Source organism: Lampetra fluviatilis, chromosome 34, assembly GCF_964198595.1.
Source record: "Lampetra fluviatilis chromosome 34, kcLamFluv1.1, whole genome shotgun sequence".
NCBI lineage: Eukaryota > Metazoa > Chordata > Hyperoartia > Petromyzontiformes > Petromyzontidae > Lampetra > Lampetra fluviatilis.
The window spans coordinates 206,026-226,084 of NC_136308.1; positions in this window are offsets into that span (position 1 = coordinate 206,026).

Sequence of the window (20,059 nt, forward strand, 5' to 3'; positions counted from 1 at the left end):
GACTTGCATCCCACTGGGATTTTTGCACACAGTGTTGGTGGACGGTGCTTTTTCTGCAATATTTTGCTGTCTTTTCTTGGATTTTCTGTTTGCACTTAGTCACTATAAGATGTATTCTTGTTCATGTTTTTTGTTTGTTGCGGTTGCACCCAATTCAAGAGCCGAATGGCTCACAGGGCTATACCTAATAAATAAACTTGAACTTGAAACATTCCAGAGGAGGCTAAAACGCGAACGAAGGAGCAGCCCCTGGGGTCTCTCTGCTACCCGGTGACACTGGCCACTGGGCACCGCTCCGACTGGGCACCGCTCACAGCGACGCTGCTGCGTGGGAGGTGGCACGGAGACCTTTCCGATATAATTAAGGCGACCAATGAGCTCATCGACCAATGAGCTCATCGACCAATGAGCTCAGCGGAGGGCGAATGCGGTGAGGCGCAAAGCGTCAGGCGCACACCAATCGATGATGCGCCCGATGATTGTTTAACACGTCCCACGTGACACGCTATCTCCGCGTCACGTGCTGCACGTGCACACTCAGTGTGTGTGTATCGATCACGTGGACCACGTGCGCGCGCACGCACACCGAGATATCAATCTGTGGTTGAGTCGACTCTCTTAACGCAGATAGCGTTCATCGCTTGGCGCGTCACGTGGGACGTGTTGGACCAATTATCGTGCGCGTGGAACGAGTTAATGTGAATTTGAATGGGCAGCAGTGAATTGGTAAACGCGTGGGGGGGGGGTCACGAGGACTGGAGTTGGGGACACCCCGCGGGAGCTGTCGCCGACGCAGTGGCCGCGTGACGAGGATAACGCTGCGAGGCGAGCCATGGAGGGGGGGCGGGGGGGGGCTCGATGGGAGCCCCCCGCCCCTCCCAGAAGCGGTCGCCAAGTTCTGGTGGGGAGAGTCACAGACACGCGCCTCCCTGCAGACGCGCGCAAGGCGTCGTCACTCAGTGGCTCAGCTGACCCCAACTCTAGCACTGCGGTCGACCATAGGTGCTTCAAAGAACATTCAAATACAGCAGCAGGAGGTCACGTGACACACCTGGGTGACCTTGGGGAGGGGGCGATGCGGCTGCTGCGTGAGATCCCGAGTGAGTGATTCGCAGGTGAGCGTCAGGCGATGTCTCAGCATTGGGGGGTGTTGTTTGGTCCACACCGGTTGCAGTGCGCGGTTGGGTTGTCTCGAGCTTTGGGAGCAAACCGGAGAACCCAGAGGAACACGCTGAACATGAGTGGGGAGAGAGAATACAAATGCTCCACACAGAGATGCCCTCGCGTTGGCAGCAGCACCCAGGGCGATACGTCGACTCGTGCTCCGACAGTCTGGGCTGTCCACTGGGGGTGCGGGGCCCGGGGCAAACCCCACCGCGGCCCCCGACGCATTCAAACCAAACCGGAACGATGACACAGAACACCGTGACGTCGTTGGCGCGGGGCCCCCCAAAGCACGGGGCCCGGGGCGGTCTTCCCGACTTGCCGTACCCTTGAGACGCCTCTGACTACAGTACTACTCCTGCTGGCTGGTGGCTGTCCCCCGCCACCCCCTCTCGTCGCGGAGTGCACGAAGCCCTCCGTCTTAACGCGGGGCCACATTCCTCCGTGACGCCACCAGCCCCAGCGTGAGGCTACTGCCCTCCCTGGCCGTGATGGTGGAGCGAGCGGCTGAGACCATCCCCTGCACGCAGACGGCCGCCTCTGGGAAAGGTCGAACCTCGCGACACGGGGGGGGGGGGGGTGTGGGGGGCCCCGGGGCTGCGTCTCGTAGCAGCGACATCAACCTCAGAAGGTGGAAAAGCTTGGCCCTGAAATTGCTCGCCCACGTCCCTGCAGGCAGCAGAAGGGCCCCGACTGGGGGGATCTCTCGTGCCCCCCCCCACTCCGATAAGCACGGTTTGCTTCCTACGGTGCAAAGGAGTTCAACAAATATACTTTCTGCTCCCCCCCAATCCCTGCTCCACCCACAAACCCGGGCGATGCGTGCGGAGCGGGGCCCAGGCGCGCGCTGCTCGCTGTGCCTCTGCTGTTGGGACGGACACACTCATGAGCGCTTTGCGACGCGGCGTTCGAAAAGACCACATGGCCACACGTTCAGTTCTTTTGAGATGGTGGTTTGGCAAAGGCTGAGGAGAGATTTTGTCCACGCAACGATGCTGCAACACCTCTGTGTGTGTTGTGACACCACCTCACTACACTCCACACTCCACCACATTCCACCACACTCACCACACTCCACTACTCCACCACACTCCAACACCTCACCGCACTCAACCACTCCACCAAACTCCACCACATTCCACCACCTCACCACACTCCACCACACTCCACCACCTCACCACACTCCACCACTTCACCACACTCCACCACATTCCACCACACTCCACCACCTCCCACACCTCACCACCTCACGACACCTCACCATACTCCACCACCTCACCACACTTCACCACACTCCACCACACTCCACTACTCAACCACACTCCAAGACCTCACCACACTCCAACACCTCACCGCACTCAACCACTCCACCAAACTCCACCACATTCCACCACCTCACCACACTCCACCACACTCCACCACCTCACCACACTCCACCACTTCACCACACTCCACCACATTCCACCACACTCCACCACCTCACCACACCTCACCACCTCACCACACCTCACCATACTCCACCACCTCACCACACTTCACCACACTCCACCACACTCCACTACTCAACCACACTCCACCACCTCACCACACTCCACCACCTCACCACACTCCACCACACTCCACCACTCTATCACATTCCACCACTGTGCGAGTGACTGGGGAGACAAAGGCGGCCAAGCATGGGGTTGACCACCCACCCCCTCGTGTGCCGTTCCAGCTTTGTTAAGTGATCGCTCACAGCACTTTCCCCAACAGTCTGTGTAGCTACACGGGGGGGCTTTGTCTGTGTGTGCGTGCTGCCGCTGCCGACGCCGCCGCTCACCTGAACGCGAGAGGTCGAGGCGCGGCCCCACCGGCCCCACCGCCCCCGCCGGCCCCACCACCGCCACCACCAGCAGCAGCAGCAGGAGCCGAGCGGAGAGCGCGGAGCTCATCGCGGGGAGAGAGAGGCCACACCGGGAGAGAGGCCACCGGGAGATGCCACCGGGAGAGGGGCCACCGAGGCGGCGTGGGGGCCGAGACTCCCCGCCGGGGCAGCACTGGCGCTGGGTCGGCGTGAGCGGCGCCCGACTCGGGACCCGGCGACCGTCCAACGACCCCAGCGGCACCTGCACGGGGGACGCGCGCGTCTCCAGCGGTCGCCGCTGCCTAAATCGGCTCCAACTCCTCCACGGGCTCCTCCTCCTCCTGCTGCTGCTGCGGCTGCTGCTGGAGGGGGAGGAGGCGAGGGAGGAGGCTGGGGACCCTCCCCGCGGGCTCAGTCCCCCGCGCCCCCGAGAGCCCCAACAAGGCAGCCTCTCACTCACAACCCTCACCACACTCACAACACTCACACTCACAACCCTCACAACCCTCACACTCACAACACTCACCACCCTCACCACCCTCACACTCACAACACTCACCACCCTCACCACCCTCACACTCACAACCCTCACACTCACAACCCTCACACTCACAACCCTCACACTCACACCCCTCACAACCCTCACCACCCTCACACTCACAACCCTCACACTCACAACCCTCACACTCACAACACTCACACTCACAACCCTCACCACCCTCACACTCACAACCCTCACACTCACACCCCTCACAACCCTCACCACCCTCACACTCACAACCCTCACACTCACAACCCTCACACTCACAACACTCACACTCACAACCCTCACAACCCTCACAACCCTCACACTCACACCCTTCACAACCCTCACAACCCTCACACTCACAACACTCACACTCACAACCCTCACAACCCTCACACTCACACCCTTCACAACCCTCACCACCCTCACACTCACAACCCTCACAACCCTCACACTCACACCCCTCACAACCCTCACCACCCTCACACTCACAACCCTCACACTCACAACCCTCACACTCACAACACTCACACTCACAACCCTCACAACCCTCACAACCCTCACACTCACACCCTTCACAACCCTCACAACCCTCACACTCACAACACTCACACTCACAACCCTCACAACCCTCACAACCCTCACACCCTTCACAACCCTCACAACCCTCACAACCCTCACACCCTTCACAACCCTCACCACCCTCACACTCACAACCCTCACAACCCTCACACTCACAACATTCACACTCACAACCCTCACAACCCTCACAGCCCTCACACTCGCGATGCTCCCGCTGGTGGGAGCGAGGCGCTCCTCCCCGTGTCCTCACGAGAGGCCCTGGAGGGCGACGCGACGATGGGAGCCTCTTCTTCCAAGACGTCGTGGAAGAGTAGACCAAATACACCTCTAGAGCGGCATCTAGCGGAGGGCCCTTCCATCAAACGTGGCGTGAGCAAGGCAATTGCATGGGTTGTACCTGTACCTCGTGACTAAGAAATCTGCGATTGATTCTAAAACCGGTTACCGGTTTTGGCGGTGATCGTTTAACGATCCACCTCTGCGGTTGGGTGGAGAGAGGCGGAGCGAGCGGAGGGTTAGGAAACCTGCCTCAATGCTTCAGTTGCCGAGCCGGGAGATCGAATTAGACCGGAGACCTCTGTGCGGACTGTGGCCTCGGTGTGCCATGCGCCACACCACGCCAGTTGCACCGCGACAATGTCAACTATTGGATGTTATCGCGACAGCGTAGACTACGCGCAGCGTTAACATCCAACAATTGGACGGTAATTGTGCGAGTCTCCAGGGACTTGCACCCACATCGCGAGAGCATCACAAACTCGGAGCTGCCACCAAAGCCACGGGTCGGTATCCGGTTCCCTACAACACTGGAGCGTCGGGTTAAATCACTGGAGCGTCGGGTTCAATCACTGGAGCGTCGGGTTCAATCACTGGAGCGCAGTTACGCGTGGGACAGATGAGAACGCGCGTTGGTCAATGCGCTTTTCTGGTTGTCCGCTGCCACCTGCTGTTCCCCGCGTGTACCGTGCAGCCCAGAGAAGCCGCAGCCTCTCGCAGTCACGGTTCATCGATTCTGGTGAACAGACGGCAACTCGACTGCAGGCTGCTGCGAGCGTCAGTCTGCTGCCGCTGCGTGTTTCTAATCGCGATTGAGTCATTTGCGGTGTAACTTTAGAATTTGGATCGTGACGCCGGCCACTCAGTCGCCTCCTCTTGCGAATGGCGCCAGGGGCTCCGTGGCGTCCACCGTGAAGCGGACTGCGCGCGGGGAACTGCGGAGGTTGCGGGCAGCGCCCGCGCTGTGAAGACGGCGCGGGCGACGCCTGTCCAGCAGCAGGGGACCTTCACGCGGGAGCAGCAGCAGCAGCAGGCAGCGTGGCTGGAGCAGCAGCAGGCAGCGTGGGTGTAGCCAGGAGCAGCAGGAGACCTTCACGCGAGAGCAGCAGCAGCAGGCAGCGTGGCTGGAGCAGCAGTAGCAGGAGGCTCGCACGCGGGAGCAGCAGCAGGAATGTTTAATACCGCGGTGGAATTTTGAGAATTTCGGCCGCCTGCCAAAACGCCTCCACCTGTAGGCAGAGAAGACTAAATGATCCTCGCGAGACAAACTTCAGAGCTGCTCAGATGATGATCGAGGCGATCAGTGAGGAGTGGCGGCTGGAGCAACGAACCTTGGCGAAGACGATTCCCGCCTTGGCAGCAGCCCGGGCCCTGCTACACTCAGGACGGGGCCTCGGAGAATGTTTTATTTATCATGAATCATAATCATGGTCGCGAAAGCCCTACTACATGTCACATCTACATGTCACATCTACATGTCGCATCTACATAGAGAGGCACCCGCGGTGGGGATTGAACCCGCTCCCTTCTGGCTGTGAGGCGAGACAGTCACAACTGCGCCACTCACTTGTCAGTTTCAGTTTCATGTATTAGGTACAAGCCCTGTGAGCCATTCGGCTCTTGAATCGGGTGCAACCGCAACAAACATAAAACAAAAACATGAATAAGAACACATTCCTGCAGAGGGAGCTGGTAGGAACGTTGGGTTGCTCGGTCAATGGCCAGGGTCAACGGCGGCGTGGTGTATTCCGCGAATATGTCCGACTGAGAGGGCGGGCACAAGCCGGCGTGAGTAGGTGAAACGTTGAGTTTTATAAGGGCACCACGGGGTGACCAGCCCCTCCCCACCCAGCCCCACCCCTCTCACCCCCCACCCAGCCCCTCCCCATCCTCGCCTCCCCACCCAGCCCCACCCTCCCGACCCAGCCCCTCCCCACCCAGCCCCACCCCTCCCACCCCCCACCCAGCCCCTCCCCATCCTCGCCTCCCCACCCAGCCCCACCCTCCCGACCCAGCCCCTCCCCACCCAGCCCCTCCCTGCACGACGGACACAATCATCCCCTGTGGGCTGGTGTAACCAGGAGGTTCCTTCTTAATTTTAGAACTTTCGTGACTGCAGGAATTATTATTTGGTTCTTTCGGTTAAGTCACCCCTCTCTGTTACTTGTGTTGCTCTCGCTATGTATCTTGGTAATATCTGTCTGCTAATATGTCTGTCTATAGTTTTCTGGTTAGATTTTATGTCGCTATTTCATTATACCTGATGATGATTGCTTGTGTTGCAATCGAAACGTCGTATTCTATTATTTAATTTAATTTATTATTTTATCTTTAGACAGGAGGTTCCTACCAGTAAAACATCTTAAAGTGACTATGTGACTGAGTGCAAACAGAAAATCCAAGAAAAGACAGCAAAATATTGCAGAAAAAGCACCGCACACCAACGCTGTGTGAAAAAATCCCAGTGGGATGCAAGTCAAACAACAACAACCACAAGACAACTTAGATTAAGGCCATCAGTCTAACTCCGTACTCCAACAAACAAACATGGCCAAACCAAAAAACTTTTCGAAATCACCAAAATAAAGCCATGAAAGCAATGTAACAGTGATCATAAGAACTGTGACCGAATTTCCACAATAAACGAGATAAACAACATGTACTACCAAACTCTGCAGCCATAGCTGGCTGCATGAGTTACTCCACAACAGCAGGAGCATCAGTCGGAGTATCAACATTTGTCAATGCACCTTTAAGATCAACACACTAAATCAAAACACAAATCATACTTTGCAGCGGTCATCCGGAGCGAACCATTTTATTTTATTTTAGGCCACTGAATAGCACTGGCAGCTAGGGGTGTACAACTCCTCTAGAGCAGCTTTGAGTGAAGATCTGATCGGTAGTGATTCAACTTATTGGTTCTTTCGGTAAAGTCACGTAGAAGGGAAATAATAAAATAATAAAAATAAAACATAATAAAATTTTCACGACGTTCGGCCACAACACAAGCCGCCGTCCTCAGGTGAAGAAACAGAGCTGTTGGAAAGACAGCGCTCCAATGAACACCGCTAAGCTTGGTAACGTATCTAAGCTGCGTGGGAGGAGCAGAACACGCTGCCAAGCTGAGCGGTGTTCGTTGGAGCGCTGTCTTTCCGACAGCTCTGTTTCTTCACCTGAGGACGGCTGATCAGCTCCATTGCTGACGAGTGTTCTATATGTGCGAGGACACCGGGATACCTGGATAAGCCCCATGCGTCCTCGGTGGTGGTAACAGGGGATTGTCATAGAGACGTCAATAAATAAAGTGTCCTGTACTGCCATACCATGGCAAGGCACGAGGTGGCGATCTCGTCGTCCGGTGGGTGCGGGAGCTCCACGAACCCTCCTCGCAGCTGCCTCCACGGAGCAGGCGGGCGATTCGCCTCCTCCAGGAGCCTCGCACTCCACCACGTGCGATGTGTGATGTGCGATGTGTGATGTACGATGTGCAATGTGTGATGTGTGCGGTATATTTCTACTCATCCCATCAGCCTCACGGCCTTCTGGGGGTGCATTATCTCACCAGGCGTTGGTTCAACAACAACACAAGCAAATCCTCAACTGGTTTCGACATGCAGTGTCTCATCAGCAGTCAGGCTCGCTGTCGAACCCCATGCTGTTGAACTGGCAAATGTTTAAAGGCGCAGGGTTCCCTCTGATATGGGTCCAGTCGAGAAACAGATTTGTGAAGGGGGCATATTGCGTTCGTAATTTATTTGATCACAACGCGAAAGTAAATTGCGTCGTAAACCCTCCTCCACTCGACACAGACCGAATGAATAAAGTTGTCACGTGATGAACCAACGTGCCCCCCAATCTCTCCCTGATTCAGCTGCACGCCGCGGCGTCATGGCTGACGGAGAGCGGTCGGCACGCGGAGTTGACAATCAGCTGCCACGCTTCGCTGCTCCGCTGCAGCCTCCACCACCACCACCACGACGACACTGCTTATTTACGGTCCAAGACTGGAGTCGTGTTTCACAACTTGTCTCCATCTCGTATCCTCGATTGTGGTGAGCGTTGTTGATGGAGCTCGCTGCATGAGTCACAGTCCTAAACCTCGCCCAGTTACCCTCGACATCAGGAGGAGTGGGGACGATGCCAACCCCAGCTGCAAGCGATGATGAAATTCTCGCTTGCAACTTTCATCAGCTGAGACCAGGCCACTTTATGTTGGAATGAGGTCCTGGGTGTACACCCACCACCGGAGTGGAAGAATGGCAGGCGCATCTTACAGATGACTAGTCGATGGTCAGAGGGCAGATCAGCTCCACGGTAGGTCCTGGTGTCAAGGACATGGGCTCGCATCCGCTGGTCCGTCACTATGTAGTCTAGCAGATGTTCTTGCTTGGACCCGGCATGCATTCATGCTGTTGTGTAGATGCGCCGATGTCGGAAGAGCGTGTTGGTAATTACAAGCCCATGGGCTGCACAAAAAATCTAGCAGCCTCCTACCGTTGTTATTGAGCTGATCTGGCCCATGCCTTCCAATCACTCCAGACCAGGTGCCAGCATCATGACCAACTCGGGCATTGAAGTCACCCAACAGGATGACTCTGAGTGGCCACTTTAGCCAGGACCTGTGACAGGAGGTCATAGAAGGCATCGGCTTTGCCTGCATCCCTCCACGGATGTTCGTCTTCGGTGGGGGCATAAGTTACCACGACCACCACTCCTCGCCTCCGGTTCATGGGAAGGCGAGCCCAAAGTAGCCTGGGGCTTACAGCTTCCCACACCTCACCGCCACGCTCTCACGCCCCCTTCATTCATTTGTTCAGAAGAAGAGCTACACTCTGTTGTTTGGCAGTCTCCTGCCCCGAGTAGAGGACTGTCCACCCCTCATGGTAGCAGGAGCCAGAACCGGCCCACCGGACCTCCTGAATGCCACAGAGATCCAGGCAGTACCGGTCCAGCTCCCGACAAAAGAGTGGCAGCCTTTCCTCCGCAGTGAGCGTTCAAACATTCCACGTGGCCACACGAAGTGGTTGAAGTGGTGTGCGCTCAGGGCAGGGGTAGGGGGGGAATCGCGGCGCTTGCGGAGTGGCTCCGCGGTCGTGGCACCACAGCTGCGCAGCACCGTGAGATTCCTCCTCCTCCTCCAGGGTAAATACGACAGATCCTGAGTCCGAGTGCAAGCTGCGTGTGTAATGTGCGTGTGTGCTGTTAGTGTGTGCTGTATATATGCTCTCTGTGCTGGGTGTGCTGTGTGTGTGCTGTTAGTGTGTGCTGTATATATGCTCTCTGTGCTGTGTGTGTGCTGTGTGTGTGTGCTGTGTGTGTGCTGGGTGTGCTGTGTGTGGGTGCTGTGTGTGTGCTGTGTGTGTGCTGGATGTGCTGTGTGTGTGTGCTGCTCCTGTGCAGGGCACTCTGTGTGCACCTCGAGGGGCTCTGTGCTCGGCTCGGGCGGCCATAAATGGCAGGGCGGGGGAGTGAGGAGCGGTGAGGGCGGTGGCAGCGGCAGCAGCTCCGCCACCGACGGCGCTGACCGCCCGGGCTCCGTGAGGCCACGCGGCGGCGCGCAGGCGGAGCGGGCGGGAGGGAGGGAGGCGACTCGTCACCGGAGCTGCGCGCAGGTGAGAGGCGACGACGCTCGCCTGACCTCCCCGTGACCCATGAGCGAACCCCACGTGTGTCCCCCGCACGGTCGCGTCTCCAAAGCCGCAAGCTGCAGTGCAACGTCGACATTCGTCCTGTGGGTGCGAGTCATCATCTCGCCGTGTTGGGATGTTCCTGACCCCGCTGCTGGGTAGACTCCGGCTCGTTGGGAATGCAGCTGCTCGAATCCTCACTCGCAGCCGCTCTCTCGTCTCCGCGCTGGCGACCAGTCGAGTAGCTGCTGGACTTTGAGGCCATCAGTGGGTCAGCCCCGCAGTCACGACAGGAGCCCATTCCGTGTTTACTCCCCAACGAGGTCCCTGGGATATTCGAATCGACTTCTTCTAAGGACACCGAGATCAAGGCTCTGTTCCTGGGATGATCGGACTTTTGCCAATGTGCAGCTCCCAGGCTCTGGAACGCTTTACTTTTGCAAATACCACAGAGTCGTTCGAGATATTTAAGACTGTATTGAAATTTCACCTCTTTAAATTGACCGTTACCCCTTAGTTCTGGCCAATTACCTTGCAGCATCTGCTTATGTCCTGGTCTATACACGGCGCGAATTTGGATCTACGGACGAAATGCAACACTTTACAAATGTCAATTATTATCATAAAGTGTGGCTGCGCCTTGGAATGACCGGATGGGATTGGGCAGTGCCCTCAGCCACTGCTCTGGGCAGTTGCCAGTCCAGCCAGGGAGGCTCGCCGCTGAGCGCACCCCGCCTCGCCACGGCAGAGAGCCCAGCAGCCCCTGGGGCAGCGGCGGGCACTGCGCCCCCTTCCTCCGTGGCGAGGCGGGTGGGTGGAGAGGCACTCGGGGGAGCTGGGCGAGGCGCCTCTGCGTTCTGTCATCGTGATAAGTGGAGGTCTCTCTTGGAATGTGCGGTGTTCAGGCGGGGGGAGTGGCGGTGTCGCAGTTAGCGAGCTGCGTTACGAGCCCGGACTTCTGAGTTCGATTGCCGCTCACGGCCACCAACATCAGTGACTATTATCTGAAGCAGTGCTGGGCCTCCCCTAGATCAACTCAGTCTCAAATGAGTACCTGGTGCGGTGTGTTAGCATCGTCAGATGGGAGACAAAAGCGGCCGAGCGTGGTGCTGGCCACCCACCCCTCATGTGCCGTTCCGGCCTTCATAGGTGCTCGCTAACAGTACTTGCCCCAACAGCCTCTTAAGCTTATACGGGGGATATTTTTCTTTGGTGTTCAGAGATCTCCACGTACATGCTGTACATGTGTTTATCTTTAGCCCAAATGAGCGGTTATGTTTATGTTTAAAGATACGTTCGTCTTGAAGTTTATATCTATAACAATGGGCATCTTGTCTGGAGCCACGGGAGAGGTGACTCACTATAAAAGTATCGCTGTTATTTATTTAAATATAGACAGCCTCATAGCGCGCCTGTGCGTGCGTCCGACTCGAGAGGGAGAGAATCGGAGGATGTTGCTGCAGGCGAGGCGGGGCTCGAAACAACAAGTGGCCGCGGGCCTCGGGCTCGTTTCTAGCCCTGAGCCCGAGCTGAAGAAGATGCCACCTTGCTATGACGGGGCCAAGTAGGGGCAAGTGATGTTAAACTCTCGAGAAGTGGTCGTGATAATTTAGCGACCCTGAAGAGATGATGAGCGGGTTCGATCCCTGACCCAAGATGCGAATTCGCGACCTTTGCGACTGGGAGCTGCGCGCCACGAGGCTGCCATGGGGCTCACCAAGAAGCCGCGTGGCTGCTGGGCCCGCGTGTGTGCATGGGGGCGGATGGAGACGCTGATTCCCGCCGCGCGGTAAACCGGTTTGGCCGCGTGCCTGGCTGATCAGGGTCCCTTCACCTGGCCCCTGTGGAATTCTGCAGCCAGAAGCCAAGCGCGTGCATCGGGGGAATTCACCACATCCTCGCGCCAGCAGAACCCCGCAGCAAGTCGATCTCACCACGATAACAATAACATCACCAACCATCTTCACGCATTCTCTTTGCACGGTCCATATTCTCTTTTTCGCACAAGTTAGTGTTTCTGGCAGAGATATTTTACTGCTGCTGAGTCATCCATGGAAGGGTGGACAATCCCTCACGTGCAGGGTTTGTGTTAGCAACTCGGTGGGAATCCACGTGGGCGAGTGCTGGTTGAGTAAGGAGGATTCCGCGCTATTCCCGGCACCGTCCAACCTGCGGCAGAAATTCTACGAGGAATCTCGCCCTGGTTTGACCTCCTGAAGCCTCCTCCCCTTCACTCCACGCCCGCCTCTTGTTCCTGACCGTATTCTAACGAGGGTTGATGCATAGGCCGAAACGTCTGCCTTCCCAGCGAAGCGTGCGAGCGGCGCTCATCTCTGATGGTGAACGCAAGCCAAGAGTGGGAATGTCACATTCACACGGTGCGGCTGCTACACCTACAGGAAGATAAACACAACACACAATGTGGCACTGTACATGGGTTAGTGACCCTTGGGAGTATTACGGGCTGAATTAACCCCCGACGATTGGGAACTGAACTATGCATGTGCTCCTTCTTGGTTCTTTCGGTAAAGTCACGTAGAAGGGAAGTAATAAAATAAGAAAAATAAAACATAATAAAATAATTCTCACGACGTTTCGGCCACAACGCAAGCAGCCGTCCTCAGGTGAAGACCAGGTCTGTCGGGGAGACAGCGTTCAAACGACCTGATCTTCACCTGAGGACGGCTGCTTGCGTTGTGGCCGAAACGTCGTGAGAATTATTTTATTATGTTTTATTTTTATTATTTCATTACTTCCCTTCTACGTGACTTTACCGAAAGAACCAAGAAGATGAATCCCTGCTGCAGTCACGAAAGCTTTAAATCGAAATGTGCATGTGCTCGTCAATGCGAGGCGCTTTCTCTGGGCGCAGCGCCGCCGCTGGCTGCCCGAGTCGCGTGAACGCGCTGCGCGCAACCCCGTGGCCTCGGCCTCGTGCGGAGCGCGCACTCTGCTTGACCCCCCCCCCCACGCCGTCCACGCTCGGCACAGCCCGCGGACGGCCCAGGGCCCACCGAGGTGCCCTGCGGTGCACATTCCCGTGGCAAGGCCTCCAATGAATGAGACCAAGCGACTTCGAGATCAGTATCAGCGATGGGCCACCACCGTTCTTTGTGTGCGACTGATCGCCCGTGTGCTGAGGCTCATCTCGCCAGGGCTCCCTATTCCTTGGTCGATTATTATTATTGTTGTTGTTGGGGTTGCAATTGTTCACCCAGGAAATGTTTTAGCATTGGGATGTTGTTTGGCCAATACCGGTTACACTGCGTGGAGTTTGAGCTATGGGAGCAAGCTGGAGACGCTGGAGGAGACCCATGCAGAACCGGGGAGAGAGAACACACAAGCTCCACACAGAGAGACGCGTTGGGAGTCCAACTCAGGCGCGACTTGCTGTGAGATGCGAGTGTCAACCACTGCGCTCGATAACTTCAAGCAGCTTTTCATGATTGGCAGCCATTCCATCAGCGCTCATGTCCATCTGTTGAGCTCATTCCTTCAGCTTTGATGCTGCGAGGTCATGCGTTACCCCCGTTCGTTCAATTAGAGTTTGTTTTGCCGAATCCCACGATGTGTTCTTTTAATAAGGCGGCGGTGCTGGTATTCGCACCCTCTCGCCGTAATCAGAGCTCGGCCTCTACCGTGGGTGGAATGCCCTCCTATGGCAGCTGCTAATTCACTGCGCCCAAGAGATGAGCGTGACCTCTACTGGGCTGTGGGGTCGTGTTTGGGCAGAGTGAGTCCGTGTCCTCGTGGGCGCGGGCAGCGTAGGAGGGCGACGGGGGATGCACGCACTGAGCGCTACAGTGGCACTTTGTTTAGACGCTGACATTTTGTCGTCTGAAATTCCAGTACCACTCCCAGAAGACCGTTCAGCTTTGTGACGCCTCTGTTCTGTGTGACCTATGCATCTTCGCAATAAGCCATCTGTGAACGTAATACAATCAGAGCGTTGATAAAGCACCACTGTGCTACATATTTCGTGAAAGAAACCCTTCCAAGGTGACTTACAGGATACACGCAATTTCAGATGTCACGTTGATACGTTTTTATTCGTAGTGTAGAACATAGCATTTTCAAATAGAACGTTTTACATTCCTAAATATACCAAAACAATACTTATCGGATTTTTTTCCACAAGCATCAACCCTTTACTACATCCGTTATTCACATGCACACTCCCTACTCAATTAGGCCCCAATGCCCGGCTGGAATGGGAAAAGGCAGTTGCTGTCCGCTTACAGAATCCCCTGATAAGCTGAACAGTTGCCCCGTACATCTCCATCCCTGGGTACAGTGATCTTAGCCGTTTCTGGGGGAGCAGCCGTGAACCCAGTGGCCTGAGGCTGATTCCTGACCACGCCTAACATCTGTGGCCAGTGATAGCTGAATCAACTTCCACTCACCAGTATGGTTAAGTGTGGTTAAACAACGGCACGGGGAGGCCGTCATCCAGCAAGACGGCGGCAGATTCTTATTTTATGACATAAACTGAGTGGGTGGAGTTTGCATTTCCTCCCCGCTCTCACTCAGTGCTGGACCATCACCATCCATAACTCACTCTCACCATCACCACCCATAACTCACCATCATCATCCATAACTCACTCTCACCATCACCACCCATAACTCACCATCACCATCCATAACTCACTCTCACCATCACCATCCACACCACACTCTCACCATCACCATCCACACCACACTCTCACCATCACCATCCATAATTTACCATCACCATCCATAACTCACCATCACCACCCATAACTCACTCTCACCATCACCATCCATAATTTACCATCACCATCCATAACTCACCATCACCACCCATAACTCACTCTCACCATCACCATCCATAACTCCCTCTCACCATCACCATTCATAACTCACCATCACCATCCACACCACACTCTCACCATCACCATCCACACCACACTCTCACCATCACCATCCATAACTTACCATCACCATCCATAACTCACTCTCACATCAACATAGATGGCCCTGTCCATGTTGGGTAGGCCTCTTTGTGAAGTCTAACTCGCTCGGTGCTGATGTATCTGTGCACCCAGTGAAGTCTCAGTACGACTGGGGTACTGAGGCAGTACTCGGCGATGTTTTAGACCTCCTTGGATGCTCAGTACTCTGTGATGTTTCAATAGGATTGTGGTATTGAAACAGTAGTCAGGGATGATAATTGATTTTTTACCCTTCATCTGGCAACAAAACTGACACCTTTTTACAAGGAGTCATGTTTGCATAGACCGCAATACCTGCAGTCATAATACAAACAAAAGAACATAACTCTGATAATGTGCACTGTCCTTGAAGTTGATTGGTCCACACCCGAGACAGCTTTCCTTAGAGCCTAGTCTCACATGGGTTGGACCAGATGACGCCAAAAGTGCGACCATGGCAACCTCACCTAGTCACCATGCCCCTGGGCACGCGCCAGCCTGTAGGCGGAGATCTCGACGTTGAGCGCCATCTTGGCGTTGAGCAGGTCCCGGTACTCGCGCCGGCGGCGCGCCACCTCCCACGTGGAGTGGCACAACTCTCCCTGCAACGGCTCCAGCACCTCCTGCGGGCGGTGCGGGAGACGTCGGTGCTATGTGAGCTCGGGGAGTCACATTAACATTAGCTCGAGAAGGTGCTTTGTGCCAAGGAATATTTTTTGAACAGTTACAGAAGACTTGTAGTGTTTCACTACAGATGTCTTAGTCTGAAAGAATTTCATTCAACGGCAAAGTGAATTTATTTGAAAAACAAGTTACATTTGTCAGCCCACGGACCTTCTAGTTTCAAACATTTCGGTAATATTTATTAAAAGAAGGCAACATTGGGATGGCTTTTATATTCACATTGCATTTTGATATCCACATAAAAATTATTATTTTTTGCAATTAAACTACAAAAGCATAATGGCGCCCGCTTGTATAGCCACCCATGCATTTACGGATAATTATATCTCAAGACGTTTTCACATGGCTAAGCATAGGGACATCGTCATTTGTAATTGGTGAGAGTAGACGTACTGTTATCATCCTTTATTATTCATCAACCCCACGCTAGATCAGACGGTTGTTGTACCTGCAAGTTGCCCTTGTTGATCTGGTGGCTGTCCTCCTTCTCGCTCTGTTGCCTCTCGAGTGACTCTCTGCTTCTCAGCAGCACGTCCAGCTCTGTGCTTCGCATGCGGAGCTCGTGGCGGTACTTGGAGATCTCTTGCTTGGTCGCCCGCAGTGCCTCCTCATTCCGCTCCACTGCCTCCATAAACTCCATGAACTTGGACTGAAAACGCTCCTCTGCCCCCTCAATGTGCCCTTTAACCTGAAACTTGCCGCGGATTTCACGCAGGGCTGCCGCGATATCGGCTCCATGGTCGACCTTCTCCACTGACGCTGAACAGGATTCGATCTGGGCCACGAGTTTGTCCACTTTCTCCTCGTGGTTCTTCTTGAAGAAAGTAATCTCATTGCACACGGCCTGCATCCGCTTCTCATTATTCATGAGCACCAGAGACGTGGCCTCTGTGTTCTTGCTGAACATTCGAATGAGCTCATCTGCTTAATTGTGTAGACGAATTTCTTGACCATATTCCTCATTGAGCTTCTTGATGTCGTTGTTCAGGCGCTTTTGCTCCATCTGCATGGACATCTTTTCTCCACGAACGTGATCAATGAGCTCGCGGAGCTCTTTGATCTCCAGCTCGTGGACGTCGTTGACGCCACTGCGAGCGATGGCCGACCGCCTCCGTTTGAGCGCCGAGATCTCTTCATCCAGATCCGTGTTGCTCTGCTCAAGGCCTCGTACCGTGGCAATGTAGCCTGCGGAACGCTCATTGAGCTCCTGCAGGAGTTGCTTCTCGTTGGCTGGAGGTTGTGCAGAGTCTCCTGCGAGCGCGCCGAAGCGGCTGAGCCGGGAGGTTTCCACGTGGTCGAGGGCGGGCATGCTGCGGCCGTGCACGAGCCCGCCGTAGTAGTCGGAGCGCTGGGCCCCGAGTCTGGCCGACGAGAGCGATCGGACTCCGTCGGAGCTGGCGCCCCGGCGTGGCCCGCCGCTGTCTCCCGCGTAGCTCGTGGCGATGGCGCTGGATGGGGTGCTGCTGCTGCTGCAGCCCGTTGTGGGCTCGGAGCTGCTGCTGCTGCTGTCTTCTTCCTCTGATCCTCTCGCCCCTTAAATACGCGGCTTGTGCCGAGCACTGCAGAACGTCACAGCTCGTGCCGGCACCACCTGGGTGCGGGCTGCGGCTCTGAAGGAGAAACAATTGCAGCCTCATGTCTTGGCTTCGCTGCCTGTCTGGCCCATTATTGCTGGACTCTGCAACTACCGTATTGATTTTCGTACATTGCAATTGTGTTTCGAATGTAAAATTAACAGCTTTAATGCAATGCCACTTTTGTATAACCAAATTATAACTTCAATCTTGATTTGAAGCTTATAACTTGTCATTTTTATAGATTTGTGATATCATTTGAAGCCAAAGCACGTTGTCTATTGAACAAATTGGGAATACGTTTAGAAGCCACCATGGTGTGGTCAGTTTGTAGTACAGTGTGGGTGATCTATGACTGCTTAAGGCGGAGGAGCCTCAAGCAGTCCCGTAGCACCCACGGGTATTGGGTAGGAGGGGCTCCTCCTGCGGTATTGATCCAGCCACCACCACCACCACACTATCAACAATAACAACACAACGAAGTTTCCACTCCGGCTCAAACGTCACCTGGACGTCACCTGGACGTGTGAGTAGCCCCCGCGGGCGCCATGGCGGCTGTGGGGAGTTGGCCAGCGGGCTTTGACGCTCCCCAGCTGCGGGTCGGGGCTGGGTGGCCGCATCGGCTACGGGCACAAAGAGAAGAGGCACAGGTAGGAGGAAGATAGATCCGAGAGGAAGTGGGGATATTAAGGGCAAGACAAGGAACAGGATAGGACATTAAAAGGGTAGGACATGACACCAATGAGGGAGACCTGAGAGGAGACTTGTTGGGGAACTGAAGCGGTTGAACAAATCGACGCCGTGGGGTTCGTGACGCGAGGCGGATTGACTCAGGGACGGCCCAGATTGGGCATTCCGCTCTGTGATACAATGTGCAGAAGGATCGTAAGCATCAGGCAGGACTAAGGATTGTCGTAATGGGATAGTCACACACACGCAGAGGCATTGACACACAGACCAACCACTGCCGTTCACCACCAAGTGGCTGTGACGTCCCCATGGCGCTCGTGGGGTGCGAGGTGCACTTTGAGGCCACCACGTGACGTGTCGAGGGCTCACTGCTGGCAGGAGGGCACGGGACAGACCCAGGTACCGTGGGTTGACTGACTGAGATGACTGGCAGATGCACCAACTGTGACAACTATCTGCGTTTTAGCTGCCCAGCGCTACGTCCGTTGTTGTGAGCGTTGCTTCTCTGCCCTCCGTTGTTGCGAGAGGGCGACTGCTTCCAACTCCCCAGCAGCGGCCTTGATGTGTGTATGTGTGTTGAACTTCTTTCGCACTGTACCGAGCCAACCGTGCTAATCCTCGACAGAAGTCAATCTTGACACTGCTGGTGCCAGTCATCGGCAAGTCCCATCAGCTCCCTAGTGGCGATATTTACACACCGCACCAGGTACTCATTTGAGGCTGAGTCGACCTAGACGAAGCCCAGGACTTGTTCAGATAATTGTCACGCAGTTTACTGTTTGCTTTATGGGCGGTGGGGGTCATGGTATCACTGTGCTGTGATCCCAGCTACGCGTGTTCAATTCCCGGCATCTGAACTTGGTTTGGGATTCTCCTAGGTCGCCTCGGGGTTAAATGAGTGTCCAGTACAGCGAGTACACATTGGTACCCGATTGTGTGCCGTGCCAGCCTTAACTGGATGCTCGCTAAAGAGCAATTGCCGCTTTCTATTTCGGATGAATGAGCCAGGAACAGCTTCGAGCGAACGTTTGAGCGATGCGGCAATGTGTTTGTGTGTTTGACTGTTTACAGTACCACCGTCTTCATAGAATATGATTCACAGCCTTTTGTCAATCCACTGCTGGATGAAGGCATTCCCAGGTGGTGTCGGCCATGCGGGTCAAGCGGGTGACCCTACTTCACCCCGCTGGCCAGTGTGGGTTGTTGAGGCCGAGGCTTAGAACCGCTTCAGATGGAATCTATTTATCCTCATGGCAACTTCTTGTATGCCACTTTTTATATTTTAACTAGCATAAGTACCCGGCGTTGCCCGGGTGAAAAATATATTTCTTAATAACTTTACATATATACACAGATGAGCTGCTACCCCTGCCCCCCCCCCAGCCACGATCTCCTCGGCTGCTGTGCAGTAATATGTACGGCCTATAGTGTGGTGGGGTGTCGAGGCCTAGTACCGTGCAGAGCCTCCGGCCTCGCCTAGATTGCCCACCCGGCTGAGGCTGGGTACCGGGGCCGTTACCCCCCCCCCCCCCCGCGCTACAATAATATTGTCTAATCGCTATAATTTTATAATCTACCGACCCTATAATAGTAATTGCACACATTGTGGTGGGGGGGGAGTGAAGAGGACGTGAAACTTTGATGAATTTACCTCAAAGTCGCGTGGTGGGTGTCGAGGCCTAGTACCGTGCAGAGCCTCCGGCCTCGCCTAAATTGCCCACCCGGCTGAGGCTGGGTACAGGGGCCGTTACCCCCCCCCCCCCCGCGCTACAATAATACTGTCTAATCGCTATAATTGTATTATCTACCGAGCCTATAATAGTAATTGCACACATTGTGGTGGGGGGGGAGTGAAGAGGACGTGAAACTTTGATGAATTTACCTGAGAGTCGCGTGTTAATGCGTGCGCATATTTTTTACGGAAATTAAAAATGGCGTCCACCCCACAGCGAATGCGTCGCTACCCGTTGCCAGGGGCAACCGCCGTCCAATGAAACTGCGTATGGTCCGGCGACACACAGACACACACACAGACAGACAGACAGATTTGCCATTTTATATATATAGATTCACGGCATGTTGAAATGTTCACATGTAAAGCACTTAGTGATTTGTTTTGTCAATGAATGGCAC